The 20,535-nt window shown below is 35.1% G+C and overlaps 1 pseudogene; it reads left to right on the forward strand.

Moving 5' to 3' along the window:
• Positions 1-10,352: 10,352 nt before the first annotated feature.
• On the forward strand, positions 10,353-20,280 carry LOC142538648 (uncharacterized; annotated as a pseudogene).
• Positions 20,281-20,535: the final 255 nt, after the last annotated feature.

Raw genomic sequence — 20,535 nt, forward strand, 5'->3', positions numbered from 1 at the left:
AAGCCCACTTGATATGCATGCTTGGGAGGTGAAAGGTTGTGGAATACTTTTAATTAAAATATTGCATGGCATGCAACTTTTTGGATCAACTTTTCCTACAACCAAGGCAACTCATCCTCCCTCATTTTTCTAACCACCTTGGCCGAAACTTCACATCTTTCTCTCCAAGTTTTTCTCTCAATTTCTTCTTCAAGTGTTGAGGAAGAAATATTCTTCTCCTTGAAAAATCCTCTTAATTTTCTAGTGCAAATTAAGAGGGGATTTACCTAGCAAGTGGTGGGCCTAATTTTTGAAGGAAGGAGAGCTTGTAGACTTGTCATCCTTGAAGAGCCAAGTTGTTTACAACTTGGTTGGTGCCATTCATCAATCTCTTGAGATTGATAGGTAAATTCTAAAACACCCTATGTATGATATTTGGTGTTTGTCGTATTTGCTACACAAAATATGAGGTGGCCGAAATTTCTTGATGAAAAATCAAAATTTTTAACTTCCGTTGCACTTCCGGTCACCGTAACCGATCCCATTTCAAGTGGTATCCGAGCTATGATTACGATTTTGTGTAGCATTTACAAGATATTATATTGAGATTGATTTCTAACTGCATGAGATTGAAATTTGCAACAAAAATCAAGGCATGACAAAGGGGTATTTCGGGCAGCTCGGGCTGCCCGAGGGGCTGCCCGTTTCGGGCAGCAAGGGCAGCCCGAGAGGCTGCCTGAACCCCTCTATCGAAAAAAAAAAAATATTTTTGTTGCCGGAATCCGGCGACGGCGATGACGACAAGGGTTTCCAAAAGTGTTTTGCAGTATCAAAGTGTCATGGGCCTTGAGTTGTTGGGCCATTGGATGACTAACATATATGTGAATTTTAAATGGGCCAAAATGTTTTTGGTGAAAAATAAGTTTTTGGGCCCTTAAGTTTAAAATTACAAAAGTTGCAAATTTTTCTCATAAAATAAATAATTGAAGTTGGACTTTAATTATTTATAGTAAATTGTGATTTATAAGAAATTCGGTTATAAATAAATTAATTGGAAAGTAGACAAAGGTGTTTGTATACTTTGTTAATTTAGTTTATAATCGTGGCGGTTAGTGATTGGATCAAGATATATAATATTGGATCAATTAATTATTGTGATAATTAATTGATGGTGTATGATATGTGATATTATGCATGAAGGATGATCAAAAGCCCAAGCCCAATTTGCTAGGTGTATGCTAGGATATTTTGTGTTGAATGATTGTAATAATTATCAATTTATAAAGTGGGATTGGTTTATGGCCCGTTCCCACCCCCATGAGATGTTTCCCTATTTGTTATGGATATTTATTTGTAAATATTAGTATAGTGGATGATCAAGATTGGAAGATGGTGGCCATGATGATTATGAAGATCGAAGACATGTAAATATTGGAAGCTAATGTAATAGTTGCATTTGCATCCCATGCATTTCCCTAGGATTGGACCTAGGCCCGTGTTTAGCTCACACGGGCCATTAGTTTTGGGGCGATTGATCATCTTTTTTTTGTTTACTGTTTATAATATATGCATGATATGTTATAAATAATGAGTATGTGCGTTATTATTATGATAATAACAAAGTTGCATGAATCACGGCTAACATACGATCAAACATGGCGATCTTTTAAATAAAATTAATGATGAGACCTTTCAAAATTAAAAACCATCATTTTGAATAAGATTCAAAATTAATATCAAGCCCGAAAAGGGGAATTATAAATTTGTTTATAATTTCCATGTCTTCCATCGACAATGGGTGCATGATGAACGCTACCCGTACTCGGGGCTCGGCTCATATTATTGGGGGGGCCCTGGGTGCCGGAAAGCTGTGACATCCATTGACATGGTGATGTGAACTACGTGGAACTCCCATGATTTCGGCTCATATTATTGAGGGAACTCATGACGACCGTCCATTAAGGTTCAATATCGATGGGTTAGGCTTGACACGTAAAGATGAACGACGTCATATTATTGGGTCCTAATCAAAAGTGAGACAAAAGTTTATGTAAGGGTTGCATTGTGATGCAATTGGAAACTACCTTTTAGGAATTATGAGATTGGCTGATATTATTCGGGATCATAATTCGCTAATTGGACCTTACGTACCTACTGAAGAAAGGAGTTTCCCGTTTTCACTAGAGGGTAGTGAAAATGTCAAAACAGTGGGAGCGAAAATTTATAAAGTTAAAGTCCAAACTTTATATCTTATTAAATATTTTAAAATAGTCATTAACATTTATCTGTTTTACTTTTCAGTACAAAACTTTGACAATGTCTTCGATTCGCAACCCGCTATACGCTATACTCGAAAAACATGTGTTAACCGGACCTAACTATCTCACTTGGCTAAGAAATCTGAAAATCGTCCTAAACTCGGAAAAGATTGCATATACACTGACTGAGTCGCCCCCTGCTGAGGCTCCGACTAGCTGCACTCCTGAGGAATTGCAGACCTACAAGGATTGGTGTGACCATGACTTGAAGGCTAGGTGTTACATGCAGGCTTCTATGAATGATGAGCTGCAGAGGCGTTTTGAGGAGCTCGTTGGTGAGCAGACTCGGCCTCTTAGGCATGCTACCGTCAAGGAGCTGATCACTATGCGCATGCGAGATAGGGCCTCGGTCCATGAGCATGGCCTGAAGATGATTGGGCTCGTGGACAAGCTCGTTGGCATGGATCTGATCTTGCTTTCGGAGTTGACCACCGATGTGTTGCTCTTATCGCTGCCTAGCTCATTTGATCCTTTTGTGGTGAACTTCAATATGAACAAGATGGAGCCGACCCTTGAGGAGTTGGTGAACATGCTTGTGACCTTTGAGTCCACCATCAAGAAAGAGAAGCCGGTTCTTTTTGTGGGCTCTTCATCTGGTATGAAGACCGGTCCACCTGGGAAGGGAAAGAAGCGTTCTTTCCAACGTCCCAAGAAGAACGCGCCCTTGAAGAGGCAGACTCCGATTCCCGCTGTGGCAGCCACACCAGTTAAGGCTGACAAGACTGTTGACATCTGTCATCACTGCAAGAAGCCTGGAAATTGGAGGCGTAATTGCAGGGAATATCTGGCTCAGAAGAGTTCTGGAAACGGTATGTTCTATATCGAAGTAAACATTTCAATTAACTCTACTTCTTGGGTATTGGATACCGGCTGTGGCTCACATCTCTGTAATGATTTGCAGGTGATGGGAAGAAATAGGAGGCTCAGGGAAGGTGAGACCTTCTTGAGGATGGGCAATGAGGCAAGAGTTGCTGCCAAAGCTGTTGGAGATGTTTCTTTAATTTTGAACAATGATTTTAAGTTGTTGTTAAGAGACATTTTGTTTGTACCTGAGTTGGTGAAAAACATTATTTCCATTTCTATGTTAGATAAAGATGGATTTTCTTGTTTATTTAGCAAAGGTGTTTGCAATATTTACAAGAATGAATGTTTAATTGGTACTGGAGAACTTGAAAACGATCTCTACACCTTAAAATTGAAAGATATTTCACTTAACAATGTTCAAGCTATAACAACAACAAACAAGCACAAACAAGATACTCTAAATTCGGCAAAATTATGGCATGCTTGATTAGGACATATATCCCTAAGAAGGATGAACAAGTTAGTGGGAGTAGGCATGTTTGATATGTCTGATATTAATGCTCTCACGACTTGTGAATCCTGTCTAAAAGGAAAGATGACCAAGATTCCCTTTAAGGGCCGGCCATGTGGAGCGAGCCAAAGGGTTATTGGATTTGATCCATACCGATGTGTGCGGTCCGCTTAGCATCACCACTAAGCATGGACATGCCTACTTCATCACCTTTACCGATGACTTTTCGAGGTATGGGTATGTGTATTTGATGAAATACAAGTCTGAAGCCTTTGAAAGGTTCAAAGAATTCAGAAGTGAAGTAGAGAAGCAATTGGGACGAAGCATCAAGACACTTCGATCGGATCGAGGTGGTGAGTACTTGAGTGCTGAGTTCCAAGAGTATCTTAGGGAGAATGGGATTCTCTCGCAGTGGACTCCGCCCGCTACACCACAGTTGAATGGTGTTTCGGAGCGTCGTAACCGGACTTTGATGGACATGGTTCGGTCTATGATGTGGTTCACGGAGTTGCCGCCATCCTTTTGGGGATATGCGATTGAGACAAGCAGCGCTGTTGTTGAACAATTTTCATTCAAAGGCAGTTGATAAGACACCATATGAGATATGGATGGATAAGCCTCCTAAATATTCTTATCTTTGAATATGGAAATGCCTTGCTTATGTGAAGTAGGTAGTGGGAGATAAATTGGATAGTCGATCCATTTTATGTTACTTTGTGGGATATCCAGGGAATTCAGTTGGATATTAATTCTATCATCCTCAAGAAACAAAGGTGTTTGTTTCTAGGAATGCAATCTTTTTGAAAAATGAATTTCTATTGGATAGAAAAGAGGAGATGATAGAACTCGAAGAGGTTCGAGAGACACCCACAATTGTAGAACCCACACCCGAAGAGCCAACAGAGGAGATACAAGCTCCTAGAAGATCCGAGAGAGTCTCGAGACCACCTATGAGGTATGGTCTGCTTCTTGAAGAGGGCCATGATGAGCCTAACCATGGATGTGATCCAAGGACCTTCAAGGAAGCATTATCTGATGCCGATTCATCCAAGTGGCTTGAAGCGATGGAATCTGAGATGAATTCCATGCATTCGAACCAAGTGTGGAATCTCGTGGATCCACCTGAGGGAATTGTTCCCATAGGGTGTAAGTGGATTTACAAGAGGAAACTTGGGGCGGATGGGAAGGTATTGACCTTCAAGGCGCGATTGGTGGCAAAAGGATATACTCAAAGACAAGGAGTTGACTTTGAGGAAACATTTTCTTCAGTTGCAATGTACAAGTCCATAAGGATTTTGCTAGCCATAGCTGCATGGTATGACTACGAGATATGGCAGATGGATGTTAAGACAGCCTTTCTTAATGGGGATATTAAGGAAGAGATTTACATGTCTCAACCCGAAGGGTTTACATCTATCGGAAGTGAGCATATGGTATGCAAACTTCAAAGATCTATTTATGGTCTAAAGCAGGCATCTAGGAGTTGGAACCTCAGATTCGATAGTACAATCAAAGAGTTTGGTTTTGCTAAGAATCCTGAGGAACCCTGTGTGTATAAGAAGGTCAGTGGGAGTGCTGTGACATTCCTGGTGTTGTATGTTGATGACATTCTACTCATTGGGAATGATGTAGGAATGTTGCAATCAACGAAGATATGGTTAGCGAGTAAGTTCTCGATACAAGACTTGGGTGAAGCATCTTTTGTATTGGGAATACAGATCTATAGAAATAGATCAAAAAGATTGCTTGGTCTCACCCAGTCCACATACATTGATACCATCGTGAAACGGTTCTCGATGGATGAATCCAAGAGAGGACATCTACCAATGTGTCATGGCGTGTCCCTATTCAAGTCTATGTCTCCCAAGACTGATGCAGAGATAGCGGCGATGACAAGCATTCCTTATGCATCTGCAATTGGTAGCATCATGTATGGGATGATATCTACGCATCCTGACGTGGCTTTCGCACTAAGTGTATTGAGTAGATATCAATCGAACCCCGGTCTTCCACATTGGAAAGCTGTGAAAGACATCCTCAAGTATTTGAGAAGGACTAATAAATTGTTCTTGGTCTATTGGGGTGGAGAACTGAAATTGGAAGGCTATACCGACTCTAGCTTCCAAAGCGATATCGATGACTCGAAGTCAACCTCTGGATTCATATTCATGCTCAATGGTGCTGCTGTCTCTTGGAAGAGTTCCAAGCAAGACAGTACTGCGGATTCCACCACTGAGGCAGAATATATTACTGCATCAGCTGCAGCAAAGGAGGCAGTTTGGATAAGAAATTTCGTCCAAGAGTTGGGCGTCATTCCTAATGGAGTTGCTCCTGTCCCGGTGTTTTGTGACAACACAGGAGCCATTGCTCAAGCAAAGGAGCCGAGGTCTCATCAGAAGTCCAAACACGTATTGAGAAAGTACCACATCCTCAGAGAGATCGTGGAAAGAGGAGATGTCACGATTGACAAAGTCGGCTCCGCAGATAATGTTGCTGATCTGCTAACTAAGCCTTTACCTGGACCATTATTCGAGAAGCATCGCGAATCAATGGGTTTGAAGCATATGGGTAGTTGGCTCTAGTGCAAGTGGGAGATTGTTAGAGTAGGTGCCCGTCGAGCCAATTGTTGGCCGAGGGTTCATGTTTAAACTCTATGTATGAACAGTCTTTATTTTAATAATATTTGAAATTATTATTTTGGCACTTCTTTATCTCTATACCCATGCTAGTTGCATAGATAAAGCCCTTGAATATACAAATAGTAGAAATAATATGAGATGCTCATATGATGAGTATCATGAAACTCATATTTGTAATACTGTATATTCTAATTGGTTCCTAGTCGATTCAGCCGCCACTAAGTAGGATATAGGCCGCTCGAGTTCGAGACTAGTATCTGCGATGTGAGTACCATGTTTCATTGGTAGGGGACATTGTGATGTCTGAACATGCAGATAGGTCCTCCTTTAGAGTGCACTGAACAACCCTCCATAAAGGACTTTCCAAGTGGTTCTCACTTATCGAGTGGAAAAGTCCTAGTTTATGGTTGTACACCATTAGTCCTTATGACCCGGGACAACATTGAGACTCTATGTGTTAGAATTACACTTTGACTTGTTTACCGACTCTCATGGGGTCATCAGGTGGCAAGGTTGGGTGTTCTGTTGAAACATATAGGAGTCGATGCATTGTAGTCGGGAAATCACTGCTTACCTTCGTGTATGGATATCCTATGTGTTCTCATGTATATGTAGTTTGAAATCTCTGATCAGAGTATGGTGTTAATTAAAAAAGGGGTTTCTTAGATTACACCATCGATGCAACTACGACATGACACATAGTATCGATTCATTGACAACTCTCGACATACCAATGGTTGTCGAATCGGTCGGGATATATGAGTTGAAGGGACCGTATTGTACGCTAACCATAATAGAATGGTTCTTGCAGTCACTATCATTTGATACCTAGGGAATCATGTAAGCGATGCTGCTAGGAGTTTAACATGATTGGTTGGGTACTATCAGACTTTAGTTCTGACGTTCTTGTTATCAAGGAGTTGATAAGTAAGAATGGAGCAATTGGGGTATGCTCAAATAAGGACATGTTTAGTCCAAATCACATGGAGATGTGAACCCACGGCTAGTTGTATCAGTGAACCATTGAGGGCCACACAAGTAGTAGCTTTCTAGATCCCGTTGAGAAGTAAAATAGTTCAATGTGTTGAACGGCTTATAAATGAGTTTATAAGTGTAAAGAAAAATAGAAGTATGACTTCTATGAGAGAAATGTAAATTTTAATTTATGAATGTGTTCCTAAATTAAAAGTAGGCCAAGTGAATAATGTATTTGAAAATTGTGATTTTCATAAACATTATTATGGACTAAATTAAATTAATTCAAGTGTTGAATTAATTAAACACTAGTGGGCCCAGTAGAGTCCAAATAATTAATTTAATTCAAGTGTTGAATTAATTAAATAACATTGGACCTTGTAGAGCCCAATTGGAAATAATTATTTAACTAGTGGGCTTGAGTAAAATCAAGTAAACTATAAATGAGCTCAAATATGTTTGGGACGTTTAAATAAAAGTCCATGGGCCTTGTAATTGTTACAAGCCCACTTGATATGCATGCTTGGGAGGTGGTTGTGGAATACTTTTAATTAAAATATTGCATGGCATGCAACTTTTTGGATCAACTTTTCCCACAACCAAGGCAACTCATCCTCCCTCATTTTTCTAACCACCTCGGCCGAAACTTCACATCTTTCTCTCCAAATTTTTCTCTCAATTTCTTCTTCAAGTGTTGAGGAAGAAATATTCTTCTCCTTGAAAAATTCTCTTAATTTTCTAGTGCAAATTAAGAGGGGATTTACCTAGCAAGTGGTGGGCCTAATTTTTTGATAAACATAAAAATTGTACATTAATTAAATGTTTTATAATATAAATATATAGTTTTTGTTTTATTAAATGTTTAAATATTATATGTTTTATAATAAATTGTATAAAATATAAGTTGTTGTGTAATTACAAGTTTTTACTATTTTTTACAGGTTCGATAAAACAAGAATAAACTTGGCGTTGCAAATGAGATTAAGATGATTCTTGGACCTGTAGAAAGTTGATGTTAATATCTACAATATTGGTGTCAAGTATGAGATAAAAATCTTCTCACAATTGGGATCAAATTAAGCAACAAATAAAGTTACCAAAGGAGTGGCAATTTTACCATGCTCTAGTATTTTGACCATATCTCTCAAATTACTTGGTCAAATGATTTGAAAAAAATACCACAACTAGACAACTCAATTATCCACATGTTTCTTTTTATGTGAAGAAGCAAATTCCAAGAAGAAGATTTTCAAAAGTGATGTGTAATATAATATAATATCTTGGAACACCAATGAAAACTTTTGTGTAAAAAATAATATTTTATTTGTGGTTGTCTCCCCAAATTTGGCTATAAATAGGGGTGCATTGTAATGTATTGAGATATCCCTCATTCTATGAACAAACCTTTGAGTTCATAATATTTCTCTCTATATTTTTCTTTTATTTCTTCATTTAAATATAATTAGCATGTTAATTTCATATTCAAAGTTTTACACTTTGAATAATGAATAGCTAACTTCCTAAAGTTGAGATGAAAAGGTGAAACTCTTGGCATGATAATAAGGTTACTAAAAGGTAAGAATCTATGTTTTATATTATTTAATCATTATTTATTGTTTATGTTCTATTTATTTTTTAAGCATTTTTATACCCTACTTATAAGTGGGAGTTTTGATTTATTGTTGTTATATGTTACTCTAAATTCTTGGAACCATTTAAATGTTAGTTTGGTGTTACCAACCATTTAAAGTGGATGCCTTGATTTATTATATATGAATATATTATAATATTAAATTCTTGGAACCATTTAAATGTTTGTTTGGTTTTACCAACCATTTAAAGTGGGAACCTTGATTTACTCTATATAAATATATCATAATATTAATTTCTTAGTACCATTTAAATGTTAGTTTTGTTTTACCAACCATTTAAAGTGGGAACCTTGATTCAGTGTTCACAAATTTATATAGCACAATAAATACTTGACCACATTTATAAGTTTTGGTATATATTATATACTTATAAGATAATAATATATGACATAATATAAATATGATTATTTAATATATTGGAACCATTTTATTAAGTGGATTTCAATAATGTTCGTTAATGTTAACTTTATTAAAATACCAAGAGTGGATCCTTTAATCTCCACTACTTAAATTAAAATTTGAACAATTAAAATTTACCCATTAAAGATTCAAACAATTAAAATTAAAAAGAAACAAAAACAAAACAAAAAGACATTGTAGTGGACTTGTAATTACCTTAGCTTCCCTGTGGATACGATATTCGGACTCACCGAATTATACTACTTGTGGACAACCTGCTCTTGGGAGTGCAACAATCAAAGTCGCAACAAGTTTTTGGCGCCGTTGCCGGGGAAGTATAATTTAATTTCAAGTCTATTTAATTTTGTTTATAGTTTATTTTTCTTTATTTAAATTTTTATTGCTTTTGTGTGTTTTTATTTTTTTTTGCATTTGCATTTGCATGAGCATTTGGTCACGTACACTTAGTGGTCGACTCATTCGAAATAACCCTTTATTTTTACAAAACATGGCGGAAGAACCCATCCAAGAAAATGAAGATGAAATTCAATCTCAACATGATCATGATAGACGAAGAACACTTAGAGATCACATGAATCCTATACGTACTAGTGCACCTTCATGTCTAGTTTTTCCCTCTGATGCATCTCATTTCAATTTTAAGCCTGGTATTATCCAACTTTTACCCAATTTTCATGGCTTAGATTCTGAAAATCCATACATGCATTTACGAGAGTTTGAAGAAGTGTGCAACACATATAATGATCTAAATTGTAGCATGAACACCATTCGACTTAAGCTTTTTCCTTTTTCTTTAAAAGATAAAGCTAAAACTTGGCTACAAAATCTTAGATCGGGATCCATTCGAACTTGGGATGAATTGCAACAACAATTTTTGAAAAAGTTTTTTCCATCTCATAGAAATCATTACTTTCACTCAAAAACAAGGAGAAACTTTTTATCGGTGTTGGGATAGATACAAAGAATTGCTTAATCTTTGTCCACACACCATGGTTTTGAAATTTGGAGAGTTGTTTCTCAATTTTATGAAGGCTTAACATCTAAAGATAGGCAAATGGTTGAATTTATGTGTAATGGAACATTTGAAGATAAAGATCCAAACGAGGCAATTGAGTATCTCGATTCATTAGCTGAAAATGCTCAAAATTGGGACACTATAGGTACAATCGAACCATCAAACAAGATTCAATCTCCTACATCTGGTGGAGGTATGTACACTCTCAAAGATGAACATGATCTTCAAGCTAGATTTACCTCTTTGGCAAGAAAAGTTGAGGCACTTGAATTGAAAAAGAATGGTCAATTAAAATCTGTTCAAGAAATTGTGTGTCACATCTGTGATACAAGTGATCATTTTACAAAAGATTGTCCCACTTTGCCCTCTTTTAAAGAATGTCTCCATGAACAAGCCAATATTTTGAACAATTTCAAAAGGCCAAATTTTGAACCATTTTCTCAAAATTACAATCCAGGTTGGCGAAATCATCCAAATTTTAGTTGGAGGAATGATAATGCTGCACAATTTTCACAACCACATTTCCAAAATCAACAAAATTTTCAAAATTATGCACCTTATGTTCCTCCACCTAAAAGAAATTTGGAAGATACATTGAATTCTCTCATTGCAAAGCAAGAGTATTTCAATACTCAAACTGCTCAAACCATGACAGATTTGAAATATACTCTTGCTAAATTTGCATCTGCACTTAATGTTCATGAAAAAGGTAAATTTCCTTCACAACCTCTGCCTAATCCCAAGGATCATCATTCACAAACTGGAACTTCTGGAACTCGATCGATGGATCAGGTAAAATCTGTTATTACCCTTCGAAGTGGTAAGGTTGTGGAAAAATCCATTCTTGAACCTTGTGAAGATGATGATAAATCAAATCCAAAGAGTAAGGAAGTGGAACCCATAACTTGCGAAGAGGAGGTTCAACAGACAGTGTCACCACCATTCCCTCATGCATTGAAAAATACAAAAAAATCAAATTTGAATTCTGATATATATGATATTTTTAAACAAGTAAAAGTTAATATTCCTTTATTAGATGCAATAAAACAGGTACCATCATATGCCAAATTTTTGAAAGACTTGTGCACTGTGAAAAGAAAATTGAATGTGTGAAAGAAAGCATTTTTAGCCGAACAAGTAAGTGCAATCATTCAAAATAATAATACTTTGAAATAAAAAGACCTTGGTTGTCCTACTATTTCATGTATTATTGGAGAACGAAAGATTAAAAAAGCCTTGCTTGATCTTGAAGCTAGTGTGAATTTACTTCCATATTCAGTTTATCAAGAACTCAATCTAGGCGAGTTAAAATCTACTTCGGTAACACTTTTACTTGCCGATAGATCTGTTAAAGTGCCAAGAGGTATGGTAGAAGACGTATTGGTCCAAGTTGATAACTTTGTATATCCTGTCGATTTCATAGTTTTAGATACACAACCTATCGAAGCTTGTAATGCAATTCCTGTAATTCTGGGTCGTCCATTTTTAGCAACTTCTAATGCCCTTATAAATTGCAGGAATGGAATAATGAAGTTGTCATTTGGTAACATGACCTTGGAGCTCAATGTTTTTAATCTTTGTAAGCAACCACATGACAAAGGAGATGAAAGTGAAGATGAAAATCTTATTGAAACTCTTGTGGAAGAAAACATTCAAGAAGTGAGTATTCATGATCAATTAGATATTTGTTCAATTGAAATTGTTAAAGAAAATATTGAAATTGATCTTGATGATTTTATCAGATATCACTCGTTACCAGGATCAGAGAAAGAATTTGATGCAAAATATGAGAACAAAGACGAACCACCCATATTGGAGTTAAAACCCTTGCCAAAAGAATTGAAGTATGCATTTCTTGGAGAATATGAAACATATCCGGTGGTAATTTCTTCCAAACTAGAAAGTGATCAAGAAGGTAAATTAGTTGATATGCTTAAAAGACATAAAAATGCAATTGGTTGGACACTAAAAGATCTCAAGGGCATTAATCCACTAATTTGCATACACAAAATTCATTTAGAAGAAAATACTAAAACATCTCAACAACCACAAAGGAGATTAAATCCACACATGAAAGATGTTGTGAAAACTGAAGTTCTCAAACTACTTGATGTTGGGATTATCTACCCTATTTCTGATAGTAAGTGGGTAAGCCCAACACAAGTAGTTCCAAAAAAATCTGGCATCACAGTGATAAAAAATGAAAAAGGTGAATTGTTAACAAGTCGAGTCCCATCTAGTTGGCGGATGTGTATTGATTATAGAAAATTAAATGACGCCACTAGAAAAGATCATTTTCCATTACCATTTTTGGATCAAATTTTAGAAAGAGTAGCAGGTCATCCATACTACTGTTTTCTTGATGGATATTCAGGTTATTATCAAATTCCCATTGCACTCGAAGATCAAGAAAAAACTACATTCACATGTCCTTTTGGAACATTTGCATTCAGAAGGATGCCATTTGGTTTATGCAATGCCCCAGCAACATTTCAAAGATGTATGCTAAGCATTTTTTGCGACATGGTTGAAAATTGTTTGGAAATTTTCATGGATGATTTAACTGTCTTTGGGAATACATTTGATAATTGTCTTGAAAATTTGGAAAAAGTTTTAAAAAGATGCGAGGAAAAAGGTCTTATTTTAAATTGGAAAAAATGTCATTACATGATTACTTCTGGAATTGTTTTGGGACATGTCGTGTCATCTCATGGAATTGAAGTTGATAAAGCAAAAGTTGATGTCATTGCCAATTTACCCCCCTCCAAAAACCATTAAAGAAATTCGCTCATATTTGGGACATGCTGGATTTTATCGGAGGTTTATAAAGGACTTTAGTTTAATCTCTAAACCCATTTGTAACCTCTTAACAAAAGACACTGCATTTGAGTGGACTCAAGAATGTCAAAATACTTTTGATAAAATTATTCGACATTTAACATCAGCTCCTATCATGCAACCTCCTGACTGGTCTTTACCATTTGAAATCATGTGCGATGCGAGTGATTATGCAGTCGGTGCAGTACTGGGTCAAAGAAGAAACGGTAAGCCTTATGTGATATATTATGCAAGTAGAACTTTAAACAATGCTCAAATGAATTACTCCACAACTGAAAAAGAACTACTTGCTGTAATATTTGCATTAGATAAATTTCGTTCTTATTTGATTGGATCAACGACTATTGTGTTTACTGATCATTCTGCTATTAGATATTTGTTGACCAAACAGGATGCAAAGCCACGACTGATACGATGGATTTTGTTACTCCAAGAATTTGACATTGTGATCAAAGATTAAAAAAGGAACCGAGAATGTCGTAACCGATCATTTATCGAGACTAGTAACAGGATCATCTTGTGAAATGACACCAATTAACGATAATTTTCCTGATAAACATCTATTTTCAGTTACTACTACACCTTGGTTTGCTAACATAGTAAATTTTCTTGTGACAGGAAAAATGCCACCGCAATGGAGTTCCCAAGATAAAAGAAAATTTTTGAATGAGGTAAAAAACTTTTATTGGGATGATCCGTATCTGTTCAAGTATTGTCCAGATCAAATTTTTCGACGTTGCATACCCGACAATGAGGTAAGTAGTGTCATTAAATTTTGTCATTCAGAAGCATGCGGAGGACATTTTTCTTCAAAGAAAACGGCTGCAAAAATCTTGCAGTGTGGATTTTATTGGCCCACTTTGTTTAAAAACACCCACGAAATCTGCAAGATCTGTAAAAATTGTCAAAAATTGAGTGCGATTTCAAAAAAAAACATGACGCCTTTGAATCCTATCATTGAAATTGAAATCTTTGACTGTTGGAGAATTGATTTTATGGGACCTTTTCCATCGTCGTTTGGATACTTGTATATTTTAGTTGCAGTTGATTATGTTTCCAAATGGATAGAGGCAATTCCATGTCGAAAAAATGATCATAAAATCGTCATCAAATTTTTAAAAGAAAATATTTTTACTAGATTTGGAATTCCTCGAGCCATGATAAGTGATGGGGGAACTCACTTTGTTAATAAACCATTTGCTTCATTAATGAAAAAATATGGTATTACTCATAAAGTAACCTTATCATCCTCAAACAAATGGACAAGTTGAATTAGCTGATAGGGAGATAAAGCAAATTTTGGAAAAAACTGTTAACTCAAATAGAAAAGATTGGTCTCTGCGACTTAATGATGCACTTTGGGCATATCGAACAGCTTTTAAAACATCATTGAATATGTCTCCTTATCGGTTGGTTTATGGAAAACAATGTCATTTGCCTGTGGAATTGGAACATAAAGCTTATTGGGCTATCAAAACTTTAAATTCAAGCATGGATGATGCCAACAAATTGCGTAAATTGCAACTTAATGAACTTGATGAACTCAGAAATGACGCGTATGAGAATTCAAGGATTTATAAAGCAAAAATCAAATCATTTCATGATAAAACAATTCTTAGAAAATCTTTTGAGATTGGTAAAAAAGTTTTGCTTTATAATTCTCGACTTCACATATTCCCAGGAAAATTACGATCAAGATGGACAGGCCCATATGTTGTAAAGCATGTATATACTTATGGAGCTGTGGATATTGAAAATCCTAAAAATGATGATATTTTTAAAGTAAATGGACAAAGGCTTAAACCATTTTTAGAAAATGAAATCTTTCAAGAAGAGTTTATTTCCCTTTCTGATCCTTGATTTTTTTTTTGTTGCATTTAAGTTTGTTTGTTTTTATTTCAAGTTTTCTTAATGTTTTTATTTTCCCGGTTAATTGGCAAATAACGGTACTCCGTGACTCTCATAGTCGGTTAAATCAGTTTCCCACAATTGCTGATACAAAAATAAAAAAAAAAAATTCTTTTCTTTTCAAAATGGATGAAATTCTCTCAAAAATTTGTAAATATTTTCCCTCTGTTTCTGAAAATGTTCTAAGAAAAATTTATGCAGGAAGGTGTGAAAGATTGAGATTGCTAATGCAAAAAGGAATTCCAGAAGATATTCGTCTTGTAATAGAAGCTAAGGTCCGATTAGGAGGAGAAGTTCCACAATCATTGCTCATTCGGTATTTGCCTGGATTAGGAAAAAGCACTTATGCGAAAAAACGAAGGGCCAAAAGTTTAGGGGTTTGTCATAAGTGTGCAAGATGGACTTGTGACAAACGATTCAGATCTTTGGGATGTGTTTCCAATAACAGAGAAGATAAAATTGGTTTCATTAAGAATGGGCTGAGTAAGGAGTCTTTAGATAACATCTTATTGACTCTTGAGACGCATTCTAGTGGACATGTGCATATTGAACTTCTCCGTTTATGGAAACAATTCCAAGATGAGCGTCATAGTCTTGGGAATCCGACTAAAAAAGACCCTGTTTGCCAATTTATAAGAAAATTGGATGGGAAGCATATCCTCGACTCATAAAAGGCGTTGAAGTCGTTTCTGGACGTAAAACCAGAGGAAAATTGTGAGCCACAATCACACTACTGTTTATATGCATGTGTGTCATTATTGTTTTTACTATTTATTCTGTTTACAGCTGTGACCCATAGTTTTGTCATGATAACATATTACTCCTATAAAATCTCTCATCTTTCTCTCTATTTTCGCAGAAAAAAAAAAAAAAGAAAGTAAAAACATGGCTGGATCCTCTGCACAAACATTGAAAAATATTTGTGTATTTTGTGGGTCGAGTCCTGGAAAAAATGAAGTGTTTGTAGAAGCAGCGAATAATCTTGGAAAGATATTGGTTGAGAGAAAAATTCACTTGGTATATGGGGGAGGTAATATTGGGTTAATGGGATCTGTTTCAACATCTGCTCATCTTGGAGGTAGTCAGGTTTTGGGTATTATTCCTACAGCTTTAGCTGAAGGAAATATTACAGGTGTTACGATTGGGGAGGAATTAAAAGTTTCTTCTATGTATGAAAGAATCACTCAAATGATTGAAAATTCTGATTGCACTACCAGGTGGTTTTGGTACATTAGAAGAAATTTTTCACACTGTTTCTTGGGCACAACTTAATATCCATAATAAACCTGTGGGCTTGTTGAATATCAATAATTATTTTGACAGTTTGTTGACATTTCTTGATAAAGCTGTGGAACAGAATTTCATTTCAGAAAATTCACGACGGATGCTCATCTGTGCTTCGACTGCCGACCAATTAATTGATGATTTGGAAGCTTTTGTTCATAAGCCTGATCCGATGATAACAAAGATCAATTGGTCGCAATCAAGCAGTAAGAAAAGGAAGTTGGATCATTGATTCAAAAGTCGTGGATTGGTTTGCGTTTGTTTCAGTTTGTTATCTTCAATAAAATTCCAGGTGATATCTCTTTCATTACGTACTTTTTATTAATAGTTATTTTGACATTAGGGACAATGTCATATTCTGATTGGGGGGAGAACAAACTTATAAAAAAAAAATTAAAAAAAATTAAATAAAAAAAATAATATATATTATTTTAAAATAAAATCATGTTTATTGTTTGTATCTTAGTAATTTTTGCAAAAATTGTCATACATTACATGTTTGAAAGATTTAAATTAGAACATGCATTAATCTATTTAAGAATGTTTAAATTTTTATTTGAAAAAAAAAAGTCAATTTTAATATTCTGATCAATATAAAAATATGATTTATGAAATCTTTTTGAGTGATTAACCATTGTGATAATATCAGGTATTAAAGTATATGGCCCAAGATATACCTTATAAGAGTGCCTATAATTTTAAACTCACACAAATTTTGTGAGTGAGTGGAGAGGACTGAGAAAACAGCTTTCGAGCCTTTATTGATCATGAGAGAGACTATATATTGTTTAGATCTTGAGTTCTTATTTTGAAGAAAAAAAATGATATTTCCTGAAAAAAAAGGAAGAAAAATACAAAAAGAAATATATTGAATATCTATGTAATTTTTAAGTTATATGCTACGACCCATATATCTCTCATAAAAAAAAAAAAGAGAGAGAGAAATTTATTTAAAAATTAAATAAATATGTGGTCAAGAAGCATAAACTTAGTCTGATTCCATGATGTTATGCAAAAAAAAAAAATAAATAAAAAAATATCATGAAAAAATATATAATAAGAACAACTAGATTTTGAATCAATGGATTTTCTATCTTTTGATTAGTTTGGCTCGTTTAGTCTGTCTGCATTCTGTAAACCATTTTTCTGAGCATTTATCTGTATTCCAACTCCATGAGAGAAATCGTTGCCATAAATTGAAACATTTATTAACCTGTGAGGATATGGAGTTGAGACTCTTACTAGGAATTTCTGAAGGCCATGTACATTTAACTACCGGAAATAAGCTTTGAATTGATCATCTCAAATTATTTCATAAATTATAATTATGATGATCTTGATATAACTTTGACAGTTTTCAAATTTAATTTAAACACTTAGATAGTTTTGATTACATTTCTATTTAAATTAATCAATATGTTTTGTATTTCTATTAACGCTTAAATTGCTAGGGACTAGCAATAAACTTGTTGGGAGGTGTGATAAACATAAAAATTGTACATTAATTAAATGTTTTATAATATAAATATATAGTTTTTGTTTTATTAAATGTTTAAATATTATATGTTTTATAATAAATTGTATAAAATATAAGTTGTTGTGTAATTACAAGTTTTTACTATTTTTTACAGGTTCGATAAAACAAGAATAAACTTGGCGTTGCAAATGGGATTAAGATGATTCTTGGAGCTGTAGAAAGTTGATGTTAATATCTACAATATTGGTGTCAAGCATGAGATAAAAATCCTCACAATTAGGATCAAATTAAGCAACAAATAAAGTTACCAAAGGAGTGGCAGTTTTACCATGCTCTAGTATTTTGACCATATCTCTCAAATTACTTGGTCAAATGATTTGAAAAAAATACCACAACTAGACAACTCAATTATCCACATGTTTCTTTTTATGTGAAGAAGCAAATTCCAAGAAGAAGATTTTCAAAAGTGATGTGTAATATAATATAATATCTTGGAACACCAATGAAGACTTTTGTGTAAAAAAATAATATTTTATTTGTGGTTGTCTCCCCAAATTTGGCTATAAATAGGGGTTCATTGTAATGTATTGAGATATCCCTCATTCTATGAACAAACCTTTGAGTTCATAATATTTCTCTCTATATTTTTCCTTTATTTCTTCATTTAAATATAATTAGCATGTTAAATTCATATTCAAAGTTTTACACTTTGAATAATGAATAGCTAACTTCCTAAAGTTGAGATGAAAAGGTGAAACTCTTGGCATGATAATAAGGTTACTAAAAGGTGAGAATCTATGTTTTATATTATTTAATCATTATTTATTGTTTATGTTCTATTTATTTCTTTAAGCATTTTTATACCCTACTTATAAGTGGGAGTTTTGATTTATTGTTGCTATATGTTACACTAAATTCTTGGAACCATTTAAATGTTAGTTTGGTGTTACCAACCATTTAAAGTGGATGCCTTGATTTATTATATATGAATATATTATAATATTAAATTCTTGGAACCATTTAAATGTTTGTTTGGTTTTACCAACCATTTAAAGTGGAAACCTTGATTTACTATATATAAATATATCATAATATTAATTTCTTGATACCATCTAAATGTTAGTTTGATTTTACCAACCATTTAAAGTGGGAACCTTGATTCAGTGTTTACAAATTTATATGGCACAATAAATACTTGACCACATTTATAAGTTTTGGTATATATTATATACTTATAAGATAATAATATATAACATAATATAAATATGATTATTTAATATATTGGAACCATTTTATTAAGTGGATTTCAATAATGTTCGTTAATGTTAACTTTATTAATATACCAAGAGTGGATCCTTTAATCTCAACTACTTAAATTAAAATTTGAACAATTAAAATTTACCCATTAAAGATTCAAACAATTAAAATTAAAAAGAAACAAAAACAAAACAAAAAGACATTGTAGTGGACTTGTAATTACCTTAGCTTCCCTGTGGATACGATATTCGGACTCACCGAATTATACTACTTGTGGACAACCTGCTCTTGGGAGTGCAACAATCAAAGTCGCAACATTTTTGAAGGAAGGAGCGCTTGTAGACTTGTCATCCTTGAAGAGCCAAGTTGTTTACAACTTGGTTGGTGCCATTCATCAATCTCTTGAGATTGATAGGTAAATTCTAAAACACCCTATGTATGATATTTGGTGTTTGTCGTATTTGCTACACAAAATATGAGGTGGCCGAAATTTCTTGATGAAAAATCAAAATTTTTAACTTCCGTTACGCTTCCGGTCACCGTAACCGATCTCCTTTCAAACCATTGGGCGGACCATCGAGCTGTTTTGACGAGAAGTATTTGAAAGCCGGAATTGCCCTATGATATCTATTTGTAGCCCAAAGGATGATGCCGGTCTCCCATAACAGCGAGGTGCAAAAAGAGCGGGCGGTGCTACTATTTGCCTTGACCGAAGGGTACGCAATCAATGTGGGCAAACTTATAAATTCTCAGATCATAATGAGTGCTCACAACAGTCATGTCGATCTCTTCTTCCCCACCATCATCTCGGAGTTGTGTGCGAGAGCAGGGGTTGTTTTCCGAGATGACGAGGAATGGCTACAACCGGTGAAACCTATTTGTGTGGAAGACTTACAGCGGAAGAGCGCTAAACGACAGATAGACTTCCCCACTCGCGAGAGAGATGTGGGTGGATCGAGCACAGCCGCCTCACGTAGCCGGCCGCCACAACCTCGCAGACGAACCCAATATGACAAAATAGATGAAGCCCTCGCCTTCATGGTGCATCAGGATCATGTCAACTTGAACGTCAATGACCATCTTGCGTACATTGAATCCATGATGCGCACTGTGCTCGTGCAATGGGGTGCTGACCCAGGTAACATACCACCACCCCCGCCATTCAATCCCCCGTTCCAGTTTTATTATGACTATCAGCAGTAGGGCGACGTTCCGGGAGTGTCACCGCCAGAGTTTGAAAAGGAGGAGCCTTGATCAGAGGAGTTCATTGTTTCCCCTTCTTTGCATTGTTATTTTCTATTGCGTTATGTTTATTTCTTATTTTTGTTTCATTCTTGCATTTATTTTTGCATGTGTTTTTGTGTCGCATTCGTGTTTGCATTTTTGTGTTTCGGTCTTTTGTGCAATGGGGACATTGCAAACACCTAGTATGAGGGGGTTGCCCATTTAGTTTGTGTC

This window comes from Primulina tabacum, chromosome 3 (assembly GCF_025594145.1).
Source record: "Primulina tabacum isolate GXHZ01 chromosome 3, ASM2559414v2, whole genome shotgun sequence".
Lineage (NCBI taxonomy): Eukaryota > Viridiplantae > Streptophyta > Magnoliopsida > Lamiales > Gesneriaceae > Primulina > Primulina tabacum.